The sequence below is a fragment of the Cornus florida genome, unplaced genomic scaffold (assembly GCF_030987335.1).
Source record: "Cornus florida cultivar Cherokee Brave unplaced genomic scaffold, ASM3098733v1 CherokeeBrave_3.0.0_Hap2_Chr07, whole genome shotgun sequence".
Classification (NCBI taxonomy): domain Eukaryota; kingdom Viridiplantae; phylum Streptophyta; class Magnoliopsida; order Cornales; family Cornaceae; genus Cornus; species Cornus florida.
The window spans coordinates 44,558,325-44,576,838 of NW_026775577.1; the positions used below are offsets into that span (position 1 = coordinate 44,558,325).

Consider the following 18,514-nt stretch of genomic DNA (forward strand, 5'->3'; position numbering starts at 1 on the left):
ATTAAAAGTATTAGTTTTAAGTAAAGACTACAATAAGAATGAATTTAAATTTTGCTTTAAAAGATTTGTTCTTTCAAGAATATGGTTAAAATGGTACAAATTAAATTATTATTATTATTTTTTTATAAGTTTTAGATGATACAAGTTAAAATTTATTTTCAAACTATTTTATTTTGAGGCCAATGTATGTGTTTTGAAATAAATTTGGGAAGGCCAATTAATTTTTTTAATGAATTTTAGGACCACAAGTTAAGTTATATTTGTAAATAAACCATTTTTTTTGGGTATTATAAAAATTTTGAAAATTTTTGTGGGACAATGGGACCCCCTAGCGCCCTTGACTAAAGGGTTGAGAGTTTTTAGAACAACGCGCCTGTTTAGCTTAAATCTATACTTCCTCTGTGGCTTTATCTAGCATTAGATGTCCTTTTTGGAGAATAAATTTTTTTGAAGGTATGTAATTATTGTATTATCTTCTATAAAAATTATTAAGTCACCATTTTAAGTTTGAATATATGTTTATTCAGGTTTGAAAATTTTAAAATTTTAAGAGCATTTTATGGAAAGATGTTAAAAAATGTGTTGTTTGAACTTTTAAGTAGATAGAAATTTTGAGACAATTCTAAAAATTGGGACGAAGGAGTATGGAATCAAATTAAAATGTCTGCGGTTAAATTAAATATAATTTTATAATATGTATATAATAATAAGATAAAAAATTATTCAAGAATCATTTTGAAATACATTATCAAAATTTCAACCGCGTTTCGAAGGACAAAAAACTTCCTTAGCAAAAATAGAGTTCTCAGAATTTATATGTCAAAATTTTGTGAATGCAAATGAAAAATATGGCCATATGTGTTAAAATGATTAAAATTTATTAATTGTTAAGTCTCCTTCATGTGTATGTGCTTGTTTATGGATTGTTGAATTTTCAATTAATTTATTTAGAGTTTATTGCAGAAAAATCCCTTCCAACTATGACCGAAGTTGCATCAAACCTCTCTCAACTTCTATTTTAGTGGGAAACTCCCGGAACTATCTCTATTCTTACAAATAACCCCCTTCCGTCAACAAACGGTTTAAAAACTAACGGTTATTTAGTCATTGATGTAAATCAAAATGTCAAATTTGCCCCTTTTGCATAGACAAAAACTCCCTTGATATTATTTGTTGTTCTCTCTCTCTGGAGTTGGAGTGGAAAGATCTGGGCTTTTAGTTCTGGTCAATGTCAGTCCTTTTTCTGCATGCGAGGAGCCCATTTGCAAACCCTAGGTGGGCTTTCAAGCTAGTAAGTGTGATGAGCTAATTTGTTCTCTAATTTATATGAATCAATTTTCTATTGTGGTTTGACGTTAAATTCACGTCTCATTTTTAAATATGCGCGTCTTAGGGTTGGTGAAATGTCCCAATGAGTGAAATGATCTATTTTGTATATAAGACGTTCTGGTTGTTTTAGATACTCTGCCGATTAGACTTTAAGTTAGTGAAATGAACTATCTGTATGTGATTTTTCCGAGAAAAGCAACAGCTAGTGGATGTGGTTGTTCCCTTTTTCCCTCGGGAAATCTATGTAGAATTTTCTGCACAATTTTCTGAGGGTTCAAACAGGAAATTTTGTTTGTCTTGTGGTGTCACCAGGACATGTAAAATCATCAGAAGCCCTTTTGCTTTTGGATTAAGATGAACAAAAATATTCATACCAAGCCCCGAGCAGCTCACTCTTACAGTTGCTGTTTGATGGCGAATAGGCTCCCCTCCTTGCAGTAATGGTGTTTGACCAATTGCAACTTCTACATAGTTCAGGAGTATTTACAACTCTTATCGGATAATCTGCAACTTGGTAATAGTTGGAGGTAATTTTCCGCAATTAACCCATTTATTTATAAAAAATATAAATTTTTTTTTTCCTCTCCCCTCCTCATTTTTGGATGTTAATATTCACTATGCTGTGACATTTGTTTTGTCACTGGGAGATCCCATTCCTTTCCTCACAATATATATATATATATATATGTATTGATTAAGTTTATTGTTTACAGATATACTCAAATATATCAGCGATTTAGGATGTACTCAAATATATCAGGTAATTTAAGACTTTACAAATGTGATCATTTTTTTTTGTTTTTTTGTGAATTTTCTAATTTTGTATAATTTTTTACAAGATATGCAGTGAATTATTTCTTATCAACAGTGAATCCATGCTAGGTTATGCTGATTATTAGAATTTAGTAACTCTTGTGGCTGAATTATGTTAAGGAAAAATGATCTAGTTCAATATCGTCTCTGGAATTTCAACCGACCCCAACTAGTTGGGAAAAAAGTTTGTTTTTGTTTACTAAACATAATTCTTAATTATTAGAATTTTTGAAACCGTTTTCACATTTTTTTTATAATAAAAAATAAAAAAAAAAATAAAACCTTAAACCTTTCACAGGAGACGTTCCAAGAAGAATCTTCTTAAATTAAATTACAGGAGACATTCCATCGACTCTCCTATACTAACCCAAATTTATCGGATATCCTTTTTATTATTAATGAGGTATTGTCAAATGTTTAAAATTACATTTGTAAATTTTTAGAAATCTTAGCATAACAATGCAACACCACGCAATACTTTCTGATAACAAGTTCACTCTTAAATTTTCTTTACACTGCCCTTCCATTTTCCCCAATAACCCAACAGTCTAATAAAGAACTCTACAAATTTTTGCCTCTTCCCGAAAATAGTTGCAAACTATTATTCAGAATTTTTGGATGGATGTTCACTATATAAAAAATGGAGATAAAGAAAATGCAGCAAGTACAAAATACTACTAAACTTGATACATCTTAATTCATAGGATTTTTTTGCCAGCCATTCCAATATTATCTGAAAAGGAGATTTTAATTTTCTCAAGCCTAACCAAGGCGTCTTTGATGTTGATCCTTTCCTCAGGTTTATCATTTGAACAATCCAGGGCCAAACCCAAGATATATGATACACATTCCTCCTTAACAGAGAAGTGTTCATCATCTGTTCCTATCAAATTGGTATCCACAACTTCAATTATTGAACCATCTGATGCTTCCTTCACCCAATGCTTCAAGCCCATCTCTCCGGAAAACATTTCATCTGTCGGCCTCTTCCTTGTGAATATTTCCGTCAACATGACAACATAACTATAGACATCACATCTTGTCGATACTCTTCCTTCCATTCCATACTCTATGCACCAAATCAACATTAATTAGAAAATCAACAATGAAAATAAAATCTAAAAAGGAAAAGGACAATACAAGTGCAAAAAATAAAAAGGGAAGCCTGAAAATTAATTGATATAATAAGCATGGACCATCACCTAGTGACATATAACCAATTGTTGCCAAGGCAGTGGTTTGTGCCATAAGATCCCCTTCACCAAAGAGTTTGGCAATACCAAAATCAGAAACATGTGCAATCATCTCTTCATCAAGCAAGACATCGGGCTTCAAATCACAATGAATAATGGGTGTTGCATGACCACGATGTAGATATTCCAAGGCTGATGCAACATCTATCATTATGTTTAACCTTTGGAGGATGTCCAAACAATAGTTGTGTGAATACAACCACTTCTTAGGGCTCCCATTAAGCATGTACTCTAGTACCAAGGCTCTAAAACCCATGTTATAAGTGCAACTGCTGATGATTCTTGTCAGATTTCGATGGCGAGTATTGCATATCACTTCACATTCGACATCAAAACTCTTGAATGCTCTTTCTAATTGCAAATTGAAAACCTTTACGGCAATATTCATATCCTCTAAAAGCGTTCCTTTATATACTGAACCAAAACTTCCAATGCCAAGAAGGTTGGCTTCACTGAATCCGTCTGTTGCTTGTAAAAGCTCTTGGTAAGAAAATCTTCTCTATGTTAGAGGCGACAACTATGCATTTGTTGATAATTTGACCATTTGTTTTCGACGTATCAGCACAATTATGAGAGACACCACAAGAGTTATCAACGCAATAAGAGGTAAAATATATTTCAACAACGGTACAATTTTTGACCTCGATCTTTGGTTCTTGTTGGTTTTTCAAAGCGGGACTTGCTATTGGGCTAGGTCACAAAGTGCATCATTATGTATAAATGATTGAGCTGTAAAGTTCACAAAATGTCCTCCAGTTGGAATTTCTCCTTGGAGTCTATTGAAAGATACATTCAAATATTGGAGATACCTGAGCGTCTCTAGGGACTTTGGAATCTCTCCGGAAAAATTGTTGTTGGATAGATCTAAGAATTCCAAGCTTATCAAGTTGCCTAGTGATTGAGGAATATGTCCTTGCAGTTCATTATCCGCCAAGGAGAGATTAACTAATGATCGAGCGCTTCCAATTGTGCTAGGGACATCACCTGATAACTGGTTCCATGACAAGTCTAATTGAGTTATGACCTTCAAATTCCCAATATGTATTGGTAGATTACCTCTTTAGAGAGTTTGTGGACAAATTTAGACCCACTAGATCATTAAGGCTCAACAAGTTTAAAGGTATCATGGAAGTTAAGTGGTTGGAGTCTAAGTAGAGTCTTCTAAGAGTCCTGAGTTCTCCCAAGCATGTTGGTATCGGTCCATAAAGCTTATTGTTACTTGCATACAAGTCTCCCAAGTTGGTTAAATGGCAGAGATCATCAGGGATAGGTCCCTGCAGACTATTGTATTCAAGACACAAACGATCAAGATTCTGTAACCCTCCGATTGTTGTTGGGATAAGTCCGTTTAACTCGTTGCTATCCAAGCTTATGACTTCCATGCTACTCAAATTGCCAATTCCACTGGGGATACTGCCCTTGTTTTGCATCCAAATGCTTGAAAAATTTGTAGATAAGTGGACAAGTTCCCCATTGAATTTGGACGTATGCCATTAAATCATAGTTGTTAAAGGCTCAAGGTGCACAAAAGCGCAAAGGCCTCCTGGAGCCTGAGGCGCAAGGCGCAAGGCGAGGCGCACGCCCGACTGAAGCAAGGCGCACGTTGAAAAAAAAAAAAAAAAAAAAACCTATATATAAAGATGCAAAAGTCAACTAAATCAATTACTTAAGTTGAATATTCAACATAAAGATGCCAAAGCCAACTAAATCAAGTATTTGAGTTCAACAGTAAATAATTAAACATAATAATATAAAGATGCAAAAGTCAACTAATGAGAATTATGAGATAAAACTAAAACAAACATAGACAATAAAATACTAGGCATCTTTTAAAGTACAAACTACATTCAAATTCAAGATAACAAAATAAATTCATGTCAATTATTGGTGTTGTAACAAAATAAACCAGATTTCAATTAGCAAAACCAGATTTCAATTTCAAAGCAATATTAACATTTCAATTAAAAAAAAAATACAGAGCTGCAATCCAGTTCCAAACTTCCAGTTCAGTTCATAAAAAAAGAAAAGAAGACAGAGAGCTGCAGTCCAGTTCCAAACTTCCAGTTCAATTCATTAAAAAAAAATAAAAAAATAAAAAAAAAAAAGAGGGAAAAGAAGACACAGAGCTGCAGTCCAGTTCCAAACTTACAGTTCAGTTCAAAAGAGAAAAGAAATGAAGACACATATTTCATAAAATAAAAAAATTAAAAAAAAAAAAACTGTGCACAGAGAAAGTTTACTATAAAGAAGAAGAAGAAGAAGAATCTGCTGAAGAAGAGAGAAGAATCTGCCGAAGAAGAGAGAAAAAAAGAGAGAAGAAAAAAAGAGAAAAAAAGAGAGAAGAAGAAGAAGAAGAAGAAGAAGAAGAAGAATCTGCCGAAGAAGAGAGAAAAAAAGAGAGAAGAAAAAAAGAGAGAAGAAGAAGAAGAAGAAGAAGAGAGAAAAAAAGAGAGAAGAATCTGCAGAAGAAGAGAGAAGAATCTGCCGAAGAGAGAGAAAAGAAGAGAGAAGAAGGAGAGAACAGTAACTTACTTGGATTCCAAGATCGTGATTCGTGAGAGAAAGTCGGCAGATTCAGATCGTGTCTTTGCTTCAAGCCTTCAAATCACAAGCCTCTGTCTTTCTCTTTGCTTCAAAGTTTCTCAGCCCTAGCCGACTCACTTCACTTTTGCACTTTCCTTTTGCGTTTATTTATTCTTTTATTTTAGTAAAGTTGTCTAAAAAGTATAATAAACAAATAATAAATAATAAACAGACAGCAAATAATAAACTAATAACAGAATACTAACAAATTAAAGGAGGCGCGCCTTTTTTACGCCCGGGGCCTCTCGCCTCTTATGTAAAGGCGCACGCCTGTTCAAAGGGCATCGCCTTATGCATACAAAGGCGCAGGACTTGCGCCTGTAGGCGCCTTGCGCCTCGGGCGCGCGCCTTCGGCGCTTTTGACAACTATGCATTAAATTGATTTACTGCTATGCTCACTACTTCCAAATGTTTGCAATTGGTTAAAGCAGTGGAAAAATCTTTATTCTGGAATAGAAGATTCCACTGTCAAGTTATTTTCACCAAGGTAGAGCCATTGTAAGAGTGTTAAACTACTAAACGTGTTTGGTATAGAGCCAGTGAAGGAGTTGCCTGACATATCTAGCATGGTAAGCTTAGAATAATTGGATATAGTGCTTGGGATTATTCCGCTGAATTTCTTCCTTCCTAGATAAAGCTTTTCAAGATTGGGAAGCCAAAGCCCCATCACCAAACTTTTCATTCTGTTCAAATCAAAGATTTTTTTTTTTTTTTTTTTTTTTTTTTTTTTTTTTTTTTTGTCACATTGAAGATTTTGGACGGAATGAGGCCAGTTAGGTTGTTTAGACTTTAGATGGATACTAAATCCTTCAAGATCAAGGTTACCAATCTCATTAGGTAATGCACCTGTAGCAATCTGAACACTTGCATTACTCAATCAAGAATAATTATGTAAATGAGATACATTTACTGAAACCAAATTTATAAAGGCAGTGAAATCTGGAAGGTACGTGTGAACTTTAGACTTTTCCCATTGTTTTTTTTTTTTTTTTCCTCCCTTCCAACAAGATATTCATAGACCAAAATAGAGGCAGTATGAAGGAGGGATTACCTGTAAAACTGTTACCACTCACATATAGATCTTTGAGCGCAGTAAGGTTTCCAATATTCTTAAATAAGCTGCCTGTGAATTTATTATATGACAATTGTAATACTCAGAACCTTCTGCATTCCCACAAGTTGGACAGAATTTGACCAGTGAGCTAATTTTCAGAAAGATACAGCTCTTCAAGAACAGGAAAATCATTATTTATGGTTACTGGGTGGTTTCCTGACAAGCTATTGTTTGCGAAGTCAACACGTCTCAAAGAAGAAATGTTGAAGACTGAAGATGGAATAGAGCCTGTTAGAGAGCCACTTTGGAAGCTCAATATTTCGAGATGTGGAAGATTACCTATATCGGCTGTAATTACACCTACAAAATTGTCTGAAGCAAGACATAAATTCCTTCCTTGTTATAACTAGTTTACTTGTAATGAATAAAAAATGTGATGGGTGCCATTAGGTGATGAAACCGACTAGATATATGTGACTATGAGTTCCAATTTAAACTTTCTACTTTAAATGTCAAGATATCCGAATCTGTCTAGGTAAAACACACATACACTCAAACATAAAATAAAATAAAAAAGAAAATAAAATAAAAGAAAAAGCACTCAAGAAATCTACTTGGCTAGAATTTTTTTATAATATGATTGAAAAGTTAGAGAAGAGAAACAGATAGACAAGTTTATCAATTTTCATCCTCACATGACCTAGTCTGTAAACTTTTAATTACCTCAATGTCACACTGTAAGCCATTTTGCAATTGCCTAATAATTGTATATCATAATTATCATTATTGGGGGTCTGCAAGTGAAGTGATTTGGATTATGTAATACACCATAAGTTTATAAAATCTAGCCAAATAACAAATTCTTATCAAAGTCATAAAATTACAAAAATGATCACTTTACCTTGGAATTCATTGGCTATTTTTTTTCAAAATTTCTTTTTCGACTTAGACCTGATATTAAAATCATACCTTTCAAGATGTTTTTCCCAAGATACAACTCCTTGAGCATAGTCAGATTTCCAATTTCTCTCGGTATGTGATGAGCGCTGAAAAGTGCGTATTTAAACCCTTTAAGCTTAGGCATTGGAGCACCTTTATCTATTTTACTTTACCATTTTAGATTGATTTCATATTATTTCCATTTTCAGGCACTTATCCCGAAAATAAGCTAACTCAGCCAAGTAAGAGCTTAATTGAAGCAATTCTGGGATTAAACAAAGAAAGAAGCAAAGTGGAGAAAGAAGAAAGCAAATGAAGCCAAAGGTGGGAAGCAGTAAAGTTCGATCGATCCAACTTCAAGGTTTGATTGATCGAACAATGATCGATCTCAGCACTTCAAGATAGATCCAAACCTTGGCCCAAAAGCATAAAATCCAAAAGTTCGATCGATCTAACACCACCCTTCGATCGATCGAACACTTTTGTCCTTATTCAAATGATTGATCCTATCCACAGCTGTACCACCCACTAACCACTTTTGTTCTTTTTCCAAAAATATCTCTCAAAATATCTTGGATTTGTCTTTTCCCAAAAAGCTCAACCAGTTGGATTGATCCAGCCTAAGTTTGATGGATCTCAACCAGTTGGATTGATTCAGCCTAAGTTCGATGGATCTCAACCAGTTCGATCGATCCAAGTCCAAGGTTTGATCGATCGAACTTCCTCCAGTGCGAAAAAGTTAAATTTCCAACTTGTGCAATCCGTCTTTTATCCAATTATTAGAGAATATTCTTTGCACGACCCCAGCTCATTTTGTGTGCCACTTGACCTACCTATAAAAGGAATATGATGCACTTTTTGAGACATATAGACTATTCTAGGGTTTATTCTCTTGGAGGGGAAGTTTAGAGGAGAAGGACGCTAGAGACACCATTGGAGACTCTTCATCAAACAAGGAGCAGATTTCAACCATGGAGTTAGCCCTTAAGGGTTGGAGCAACATCACCATGAGTGGCTAGACATCCTCTTGGGGCTAGAGTTAGCCCCAAGCATGCTTTCTATATCTTAATCTTGTGTATTATTGAGGGATTAGTGTTGTAATTAATGTTTTGACACTTTGATATTTATAGATCTTGTTTATTCAATGATTTATGTAGTTTAATGCTTTCAATTGATCATTTCATTCTATCCATAAGTCTATGTATGCTAGAATAGATGTTCATGTGCTTGTCTCTAGATTTTGTGTTATTGATGCATGTCTATGTGTATTGATGTTATAGATTTGGAGATTGTCAAAACATAGTGCTTAAAGGAATGCTCTTGTGATTCTCTTGATGGTTCATACTTATTCCTTGATGGATTGTGCCTCTCCCCTAGTTTATTTTCATGCTAGTAGTGTAGATGTAGTGTAGTTGTAGTGTAGTGTTAAATGGGAGGATAATCCATGTTTGTTGTTTGATGATCCAAGCTTTTGAATACAAGTAGTATATGTCTCTATCCTTGTGTTGTATTTGGATTGTGAGCTTAATGAAAGGATTAATGACTTGTTTTGATCTATTGTGCCTTTCACATGTTGTTTAGACAATATATGCTTCATTGCTTAGATATATTGTGCCTTTCACATAATGTTTAGTCAATATATGCTTAACTAGTCATCCTTACTTGTTGAATCAACCAAACACACACACACACCAATATTGCAACACACCATTTGCCCTCATTAATCACTTGTCAATGGTATAGAAATGCATTGCTTGGTGGTGATCTCCAAACCCCAAGATCTCTCTCTCTCTTACTTACTCTTAATTGCATTCTTTTGTTATCATTTAGTTTAATTTAGTTGTTCTCTAATCAACCAATCAATCAATTGTTTGATCACTCGACCTACTAGCCCTAATAACGATTCCACGACATTGCTCGATCCTCACAATCCCTTGGGACGACCCCTACTCGCCCTAGTTATATTTATAGTGAAAGGTAGTAGTGGCTTCTATAAATGTAAAACTCTTGGCCCTCGCCTAAAATGCACGCACTCTCTCAAACTTGACGACAGTGGTGCGGCACACCGCGCATCAGTATGCTGCCATTGAATTCATTGAACGAAAATGATAGGACTTGAAGTTTCCTGCATCTGTATAAATTGGATGGAATTTGGCCGTTTAGCTGATACAGAGAAAGAGAGAGTAATTCAAGTTTAGGAAGATGGCTACACATGTCTACCGGCAGGCTTCCAGATAGGCTCTTATTTGGAAGAGCAATTATTTCCAAAGAAAAATGTTGAATATGGTAGATGGTATGAATCCTGTGAGTTTGTTAAAACCCAGGTTTAATACTTTCAATCTAGAAAGTTTGCCAATCCCTTTGGGTATATAGGGATTGAAATTGTTGTGACTGATGTCTAGTGAGTAGTGATGTGAGGAAGGAGAGATTTCCAAGATGTGGAGTGATGGTGCCTTTGAGTCCCATATCATAAAGATTTAAGGCTGTGACCCTTTTGTGGGTGAGACCATAAGACACACCAATCCAATTGCAAACTGAGAAAGCGGTGGACCAATTACTTGTCAACACATCATCAGGGTCAGAAGTGATATGGGCTTTGAAGGCATGAAGAACATATTGATCTGTAGTCAAGTTTGTGTTGAAACTAGCCAAGCAAACCATAGGACACTGTATCAACAATGCAATGGAACAAAGGATGCAAACCTTTACCATGAGTTTGAGCTGTAAATCACTTGACCTTACTTTTGGGTTGAATGACTCATAGTTCTTTGTGATTATGAAGATGCATAATTGATTATCCATAATCACAGTCACTTAACAAAGTTCTTAATTTCTTCTTGTGTTATTAACACCAACTTAATTGCGAAGAGTTGCTTGTTTGTCACTCTCACCAGTTGGGCCGCCCAATATTAAAAATATTATTAATGATTATTAACACTTGCCTATAAACAACTACTTGAAAGCACAGAAAAAGGCTAATATATATTTACTACGTTAAGGCCCTCTAATACTTAATTAAATTCTGAACATTGTAGGTGTTTATTTTCTTTCGCAAGTCTCATCAGTCATTTAAATATACTCACACTTAACTTTCATAAAATAAAATAAAATACACTAAAAGTCAATTATTGTTACTTATATTAGTATTTTAACAACAACAATAATAATAAAGATTATTTTAAAATGTTGCCTTACACCTTTACCTTATATTGAGCCATCACTGATTCTGAAATCTTTGGCTTTCCCTGCTGTTGGTTTGTTTTTTCTGTTGGCCTTTTTCCCCCTTGGCCTTATGGGTAGACTTGCATAAGTCTTTTACCAAACCAAAAAAAAAAAAAAGAAGAAAAAAACAAAAGACTTGCACAAGTCTCCCCAGTCAATCGAGGCCCCACTTGCCATTGAAGTGTTTTGGAAATTAGAATATTAATAAGTTTTTCATTACCTTTTGCTCCTAGTGAGAGTTGAACTCTCAACCTTTTACTTGGAAAGGTGAGGAGGTACCACTAGGCAACACAACCCTTAATAAGTTTCACATTACCCCAGACATGACAATATAAACATTTTTGGTTCTTCTATACATATTGTTGATAAAGATAAAAAAATGTGTGTATAAATATAAATATATACACTCATGCTATAATTAGAAAACAAAATCGTGAAAGTTTTACTTGTGAGACAATTTTCACCATAGATTGTCTTCTAAGTTGAAATTTTTTGCAGAGAAAAGCCTTATGTGTGAGGTTGAAAAAAAATTCACACTTGTGGTAACTGATTTTATTACGGGTGCAAACTTAATTCTGTAATATTATCTCCGTGTCCACATCTACGGACGCTTTTAAGTCCACAATAATATAAGTTTCTTCTAATCCCATATATAATCCCGGACACATATACTCATAGTTTACCCGCATGATTATACCTCAATTATATACATTTTATAGAATTAATCTAATGTAAAATAAATAAAAAACAAAACCTACCATATAAATATTAAATTCTATAATTTAACATCATTTAATTTTTTTATATAAAAAAAGTTTAGAATGTTTTGGAATTTTACTTTTTTTAATCTGTCTTGACAAAGGAAAAAAAAAAAAAAAAAAAAAGATATTGACAAAAGTAAAGAATTCAATCAGGTACAACAACATTACTGGCCATCTCGGCAAGTTGCATTACTGGCATACAAACTTACAAAAGAAATACCGTAGAACATTTGTGGGGTAGAGCAAACTGTCCCAAGAAGTGAGCTACCAAGTTGCATTATCTCTTGTATAATGCATCTGCTGCTACATTAACATACATACATACAGGAAGCATATTCAAGCAAATCCTTCATAGAAAATGATTGATTTTATGTTTTTATTTTCACTTTTACAGAACATATAAAGTTCAAGATCAACTGGATTTCTCTCTTTGTTTTCAGGTAAAACCATTGATATCTCTCTCTGTCTTTACAGAACACCATCGATCTCTCATTGTTTCACTCTCTCTTTCACGCGAAGCTCACTCATGATTGACTAAATCACTATTTTATTTATAAACTTTACAAATTAAAATAAAATGTATAGAATTAAACAACACAGTCTCATAATTGATCTTCAAGGTAGGATCATCACTTTTATTTTATACTAGTTGTAGTATAGATACATGCATATACCGATATACAAATATACATATCACAAAAACAGGTTCAATACGAAACAGGTTTATACATATATACACTTTAATTTTTCCTCTCTTTTTTTTTTTTTTCAAGTTTTTACCATTCCTTTAAATTTTGTGTTAATAGTGACAATTTTCACACACAGGATCGACGAAATTTAATCAAATTCCTACCAAGAACAATTGAGGTAAGGCTCATAACATGTTCGATATAATCTCTGAATGGTCTGGATGGTAAAACATGTATGAGTTATTTTTTGGATGGTTTGAATGCCTCATCTTTCAATTTAAGCAATATTGCAGCTTATGCACCATAATTTTTACTTGATTTACAATCATGATTGTGACGATTCTGTGCTTTTCTTTCATCCTGATAGTAGCTATGACTATGACATAATTTACTGGTTTATGATTAAAGATGCAGACTTGCAGTGGCTAGATAAATATGACAGCCCAAGGGTTACATTTTTAATCATACAAGTCTCTGAATTCTAGGTGATCCAAGCAGAAGATAAACATGGCAAGAAAAAGCCACGAATTCTAGGTGAGTCAGTTTAAGGCAACTTCAAAATCTCATATGGCTCTGCTAATTCTTTACCTTTTTGTTCTTTTATTTATTTACTTTCCCTCTTTTTCTGGATTTTAAGTTTATAGGAAGAATTTGAATGTAGAAGGATGTAAATTTTAACAAAATTTTTTTTTTTTTTTTTTTTTTTTTTTTTTTTTTTTTTTGAAGTCTCAAGATATATATGTATATATATTTATGTTTAACTCCATAAAAGCTTGAACCCTTTGTAGCAGTGTCAAGGCTCCTCAGCATCGCGGGACAGACTCCCATTCACTACGGCCCAAAGATGAGGTCTACGGAAGACTGCCCAAGATTGAGAATTTTGGGAGAGGAATTAGGGCAAGTGTACAATTCTATAAATAGAAGGAGAGAGAGAATGTAAGAAAATATTGATTGAAGTGTAATAAATTACTTTCCAAATAGAGAGAGCAGTTTCTTGCACCTTCATTTAGCGCCGTCTGTGGGAAGTCGACAAGTGATTTTTCAATAGTTTTTTTTATCCAATTGATGACACAGCTACCTTCTGGGACAATGATCTGTGACGAGGGCACGCAGCATCAAAAGTTTGGCTGAAACAATCGATAGGAGGATCTCTGGCAACTGATCCAGACCCTCTATAAGGAGAACGCAGACGTGGTGGAGATTTTGTGCAGAGAGAACGCAGAGCTCCGATCGCGATTGGAGTGTGGGTTGGAGCCTCATCTTCCACCACCGCCGGTGAATTAAACGGTAGTGAACGAGGTCGACCCTCAAAATGACCGCGTTGGATCCATCCACCATGACCGCGTTAGATCCATCCACCATGACCGCGTTGGGTCCGTCCACCATGACCCTCGTCAAAGGGAGTTTGATGGCAGACCAAGAGGCCAACCGGTCGATCAGGAGAGCACTAGAAAAACGATCGCTCATAGGTCAGGCACACACTAAATATTTGAAGAAATGTCAAAGACCGATATCCAAACATAGGTTCAGCGAAAGGTGGATATACAACTTAAGGATCTGAAGGCACCAACACCAACAGACATGGCCGCCAAGGCGTCCGCTGATATGGTCAATTCGCCTTTCACTGAGGAAGTGTTAAAGGCACCTAAGTCGAGGAAGTTCGTTGACCCACTATTTGCATTGTTCGACGGCTCAACAGACCCAATGGATCACGTTTACCATGCCCAGCTGAAGATGGCCTTGCACAATGATGATGATGCCCAAATGTGCCGAGTATTTCCAAGAAGTTTAACCGAACCAGCTCTTAAGTGGTTCAAGCACTTGGCGAGGCAGTCTATTAGAGGTTTTTGCCAATTATATGAGGTGTTCATGATGCATTATTTCGGTAATTAGCAGATCCAAAAGAATGTGTCCATCATGTTCACTATGAGGCTGCACAAGGGGGAGAGGCTGTAGGCTTTCTTCACCAAATTTAACCTCGAAGGATGTGATATGCGAGCAGCAGTTGAAGCTTTCAAGTTGGCTCTCGTTCCAGGCACTCTATTCTATGGTGTGTTGGTGCACAAAACGCCTAAGAATATGAGAGACGTGGGGCAAAAAGCATAAGGCTATATACAATTAGAAGAGGAGGAGGGTGCATTAGGCCACTATGGTCACCGCTGAGAGCTGTTCGCGTGATAAAATCAAAGGGCAGAAGTTATCGAGCCAAGCGCTGCCACAACCCCATGGAGGCCACCAAAGCGCAAGAGGGAAGACAAAGCCGTCACACCAATCAAGACAACAAGACCAAGTTCACACTACCACCGCCTATAAGACAACCAATCGAGTAGAGAGACCAATCCAAGCGCTGTACCTTTCATTGTGATTTTGGACATCAGACCAACGAGTGCAGGAATCTCAGAAGGTAGGCGGAGATTATGATAACTAAGGGATAACTCTCCAACTATGTGTTGCCCAAGAGACAATTTAATCCCACTTAAACTCCGAGACCGAACGCACAAAGCAGAGTGCATGACAAGAAGAACCCTCAAGAGGTCCAACCAGTAAGAGTTATTAACACAATCTATGGGCGTCCCGAGGGAGATGAGGAAACTAAAGAACTACTTTGAACACGCCTGAGGCAGGCACAAAAGCTGAGAAGAGTGAACCACGTCAGCACCGTAAGGAAAATGGATTTGGACACCCAGATCAAGTTTAATGGATCTGATCTGCAGAGAGTACAGAGTCCACATGAGGATCCCCTCGTTATTAGCCTCACGGTATCAAGCTGTCTAGTGAAGCGAGTCTTGATCGACCTAGGGAGCAGTGCAAACATAATCACCAAGTCTGCATTTAAGCAGTTACAGATCGACCCAATGTAGGTTAAGCCTACTAGAAACCTGTTGATGGGGTTTGATGGGAAGAGAGTGGAACCGATCGGGGTAATAAAGTTACTCGTTTGTACAGCCCAGAGGAATCTGAAAGAGAAGTTCGTCATAGTGGATGTCCACCCCACATATAACCTTCTGATGGGAAGGGGATGGATCCACCGCATTCAAGGAGTACCATCTACCCTACACCAAGTAATGCGATGCCTTAGCCCAGACAGAAGTAATGTGGTTAACATTCGAGGAGACTAAGTGGCAGCAAAGGAATGTTATGCGGTAACTATCAGTTCTAAGCACAAGGGGAAGGGCATAACCCAAACCTAAGGTGACAAATAGCAGTTACCGTCCCATCCGTCCGATTATGATCAGTTGAGTGAGGATGCGAAGGAGCAGCTCCTCACGGAGGAACAGTTAGACGAGGTTCAGATCGACCCAACCCACCCAGATAGAGTGGTCAGGATCGATTCCCTGTAGTCTAAAGAAGAGAAGGCTGAGCTAACAAGCTCACTTAATGCCAACTCAGACGTGTTCGCCTGAAGCTATTTGGACATGCCTGGAGTGCATTCTAAGGTTGCATGTCACAACCTTAGTGTTGACCCAAGTTTTCACCCATTTCATTAGAAGCAGAGGAGATTTTCCCCAGAAAGAAATCGAATCATAACCGAGGAGGTTGACTGCTTGCTGGAGGCAGGGTTCATAAGAGAAGCACAATACCCACAATGGCTATCCAACGTGGTGGTAGTCTAGAAAAAGGATGGAAAATGGAGAGTGTGCATTGACTTCATCAATCTGAAAAAGGCTTGTCCCAAAGATAGCTACCCCTCCCAAAGATAGACCAAATGGTAGATGCCACTACTGGATGCATATTTCGGCTACAACCAGATCCCAATGGACCCAGAGGATGAAGAGAAAACCTCATCCATCACAAAATGAGGAACGTACTGCTACAGAGTCGTGCCATTCGGATTGAAAAATACCAGGGCAACCTACCAATTTCTCATTAATAAAGTATTTAAGAGCCAGATGGGTTGAACAGTGGAGGCCTACATCGATGACATGGTGGTAAAGAGTAAGTTGAAGCGAGATCACCTTCGTGACTTACAAGATGTATTTAAAACTCTGAGGAGGTATAATATGAGACTGAATCCTTCAAAATGTTCATTTTGGGTTTCCTCAGGCCAGTTCTTAGGCCACATAGTCAACAACAGAGGTATTGAGGCCAACCCAATCCAGGCTACAACGCTGGTACAGAATGAAGAACCAAGGTCTCTTAAAGATGTACAAGTCCTGACAGGAAGAATTACTGCTCTGAGTAGATTCATATCGCGTCTCTCAGATAGGTGCAAGCCTTTCTTTGATACTATTAGAGTTAGAGGGAAACAGACTTGGGAGGTAGAGCAATAAGAGACCTTAACCAACCTGAAAGAGTATATGCAGAAACTGTCGATCCTCTTTACCCCCGTATAGGGTGAGACATTGTACCTGTATCTCACCGTGTCTAACGTAACAACCAGCACAGCATTGATAAGGGAAGAGAACGGGAAGCAAAAACCAGTGTTCTACACAAGTAAGATAATGGGGGATACCGAATGGAGGTACCCGAGAATGGAAAAGATTGTTCTCGCCTTAGTTAATGCGAAAATAAAGTTGCGACACTAGTTTGAGTCTTATCCAATAGTGGTGCTAACCAGTTATCCCTTGAGGGCAATTCTGCACAAGCCGGGCCTCTCCAGGAGGATCGCCAAATGGGCGATTAAGCTGAGCCCTTTCAAGATATGCTACGAGCCTCGCACTATGATCAAGGGACAAGCCGTGGCAAATTTCTTATTAGACCAAGAGCCTAATGATGAATTCAACGCACTCGTAGAGCCCTAATGGCATCTCTACGTTTATGGCTCCTCAAATCAAGTAGGGTCAGAAGTCGGCGTAGTAATTAAAACTCTAGACAGATCACTCCTAACCTAAGTGATCAAACTTGAGTTCCCAACTACAAACAATGAGGCAGAGTATGAAGCTCTACTAGCTGGCCTCCGGCTGGCAAAGGAGTTACAAATATAAAACCTACACGTATTCAGTGATTCTCAGTTGGTTGTGAAACAGGTAGTGAGAGATAACATCGCAAAAGAAGAACACATGAATTCTTACCGATCTGTAGTAGAAAAAGAGGCCCAGGTTTTAGCCAAATTAAATTTAACCAAATCCAGAAGATACAACAAGTGTCAAAGGTACTGGAGGTCAATCGCTAGCTCACAAGGCCTAACACAAGGCTACTTCTGGCCACATATGTTGAGGGATGTAGAGGAGTTCTCCAGAAGATGCAACAAGTGTCAAAGGTACGGCCCACTCATCCATCAACCCCTGGAGTACTTACACTTTATGGCAAATCCATGGCCGTTCGCTCAGTGGGGGATGGATGTGGTAGGATCACTCTTACCTGCCCGATCACAGAACAAGTATGTCCTGCTGGCTACAAACTACTTCACCAAGTGGGTAGAGGTCGAGCCTTACCCCTCTGTGACCTACACTCAGGTGAAACACTTCATTTGGAACAACCTCATCTATAGGATTGGAGTTCCTCGATTGATCGTGATGGACAATGGGACAAATTTGGACAATCAACATGTCAAAGAACTCCTCGATGAGTATGGAATCAACCAGAAGTTGGCATCAATGAGCCACCCACAAGGAAATGGCCAGGCCGAGATTACAAATTGAACAATCTTCGATTGTATCAAAAAGATATTAGAAGAAAAAAAAAATGGAATTAGTTAAACGAGCTCCTAAAGGTATTGTGGGCCTACCGAACCACCCCAAGGAGACCAATCGGAGAGAGCCCGTTTACCATGGCTTACGGATCCGAGGCAATGATCCCGACTGAGCAGGTCATCCCCATGCTTAAGAGCACTGATTGGAACCCCTCGGGAATCGATCACTTGCTCGAACGAAGCCTCGATTTAATAGATGAGAAAATAGAGGACGTAGCGATTCGACTGGCCTCATGCCA

General features: G+C 37.1%; 1 long non-coding RNA gene across 2 annotated transcripts; it reads left to right on the forward strand.

Annotated features, from left to right (window-relative positions):
- The first annotated feature begins 1,048 nt into the window (after positions 1 to 1,048).
- On the forward strand, positions 1,049 to 12,824 carry LOC132267656 (uncharacterized). 2 transcript variants are annotated; one of them, XR_009469038.1, is made up of 3 exons: positions 1,049 to 1,291; positions 12,349 to 12,394; positions 12,780 to 12,824. It is a non-coding gene; the product is annotated as an uncharacterized LOC132267656 (long non-coding RNA). The 2 variants fall into 2 exon arrangements; XR_009469039.1 differs by lacking the exons at positions 12,349 to 12,394; positions 12,780 to 12,824 and adding exons at positions 1,642 to 1,856; positions 2,043 to 2,290.
- Positions 12,825 to 18,514: the final 5,690 nt, after the last annotated feature.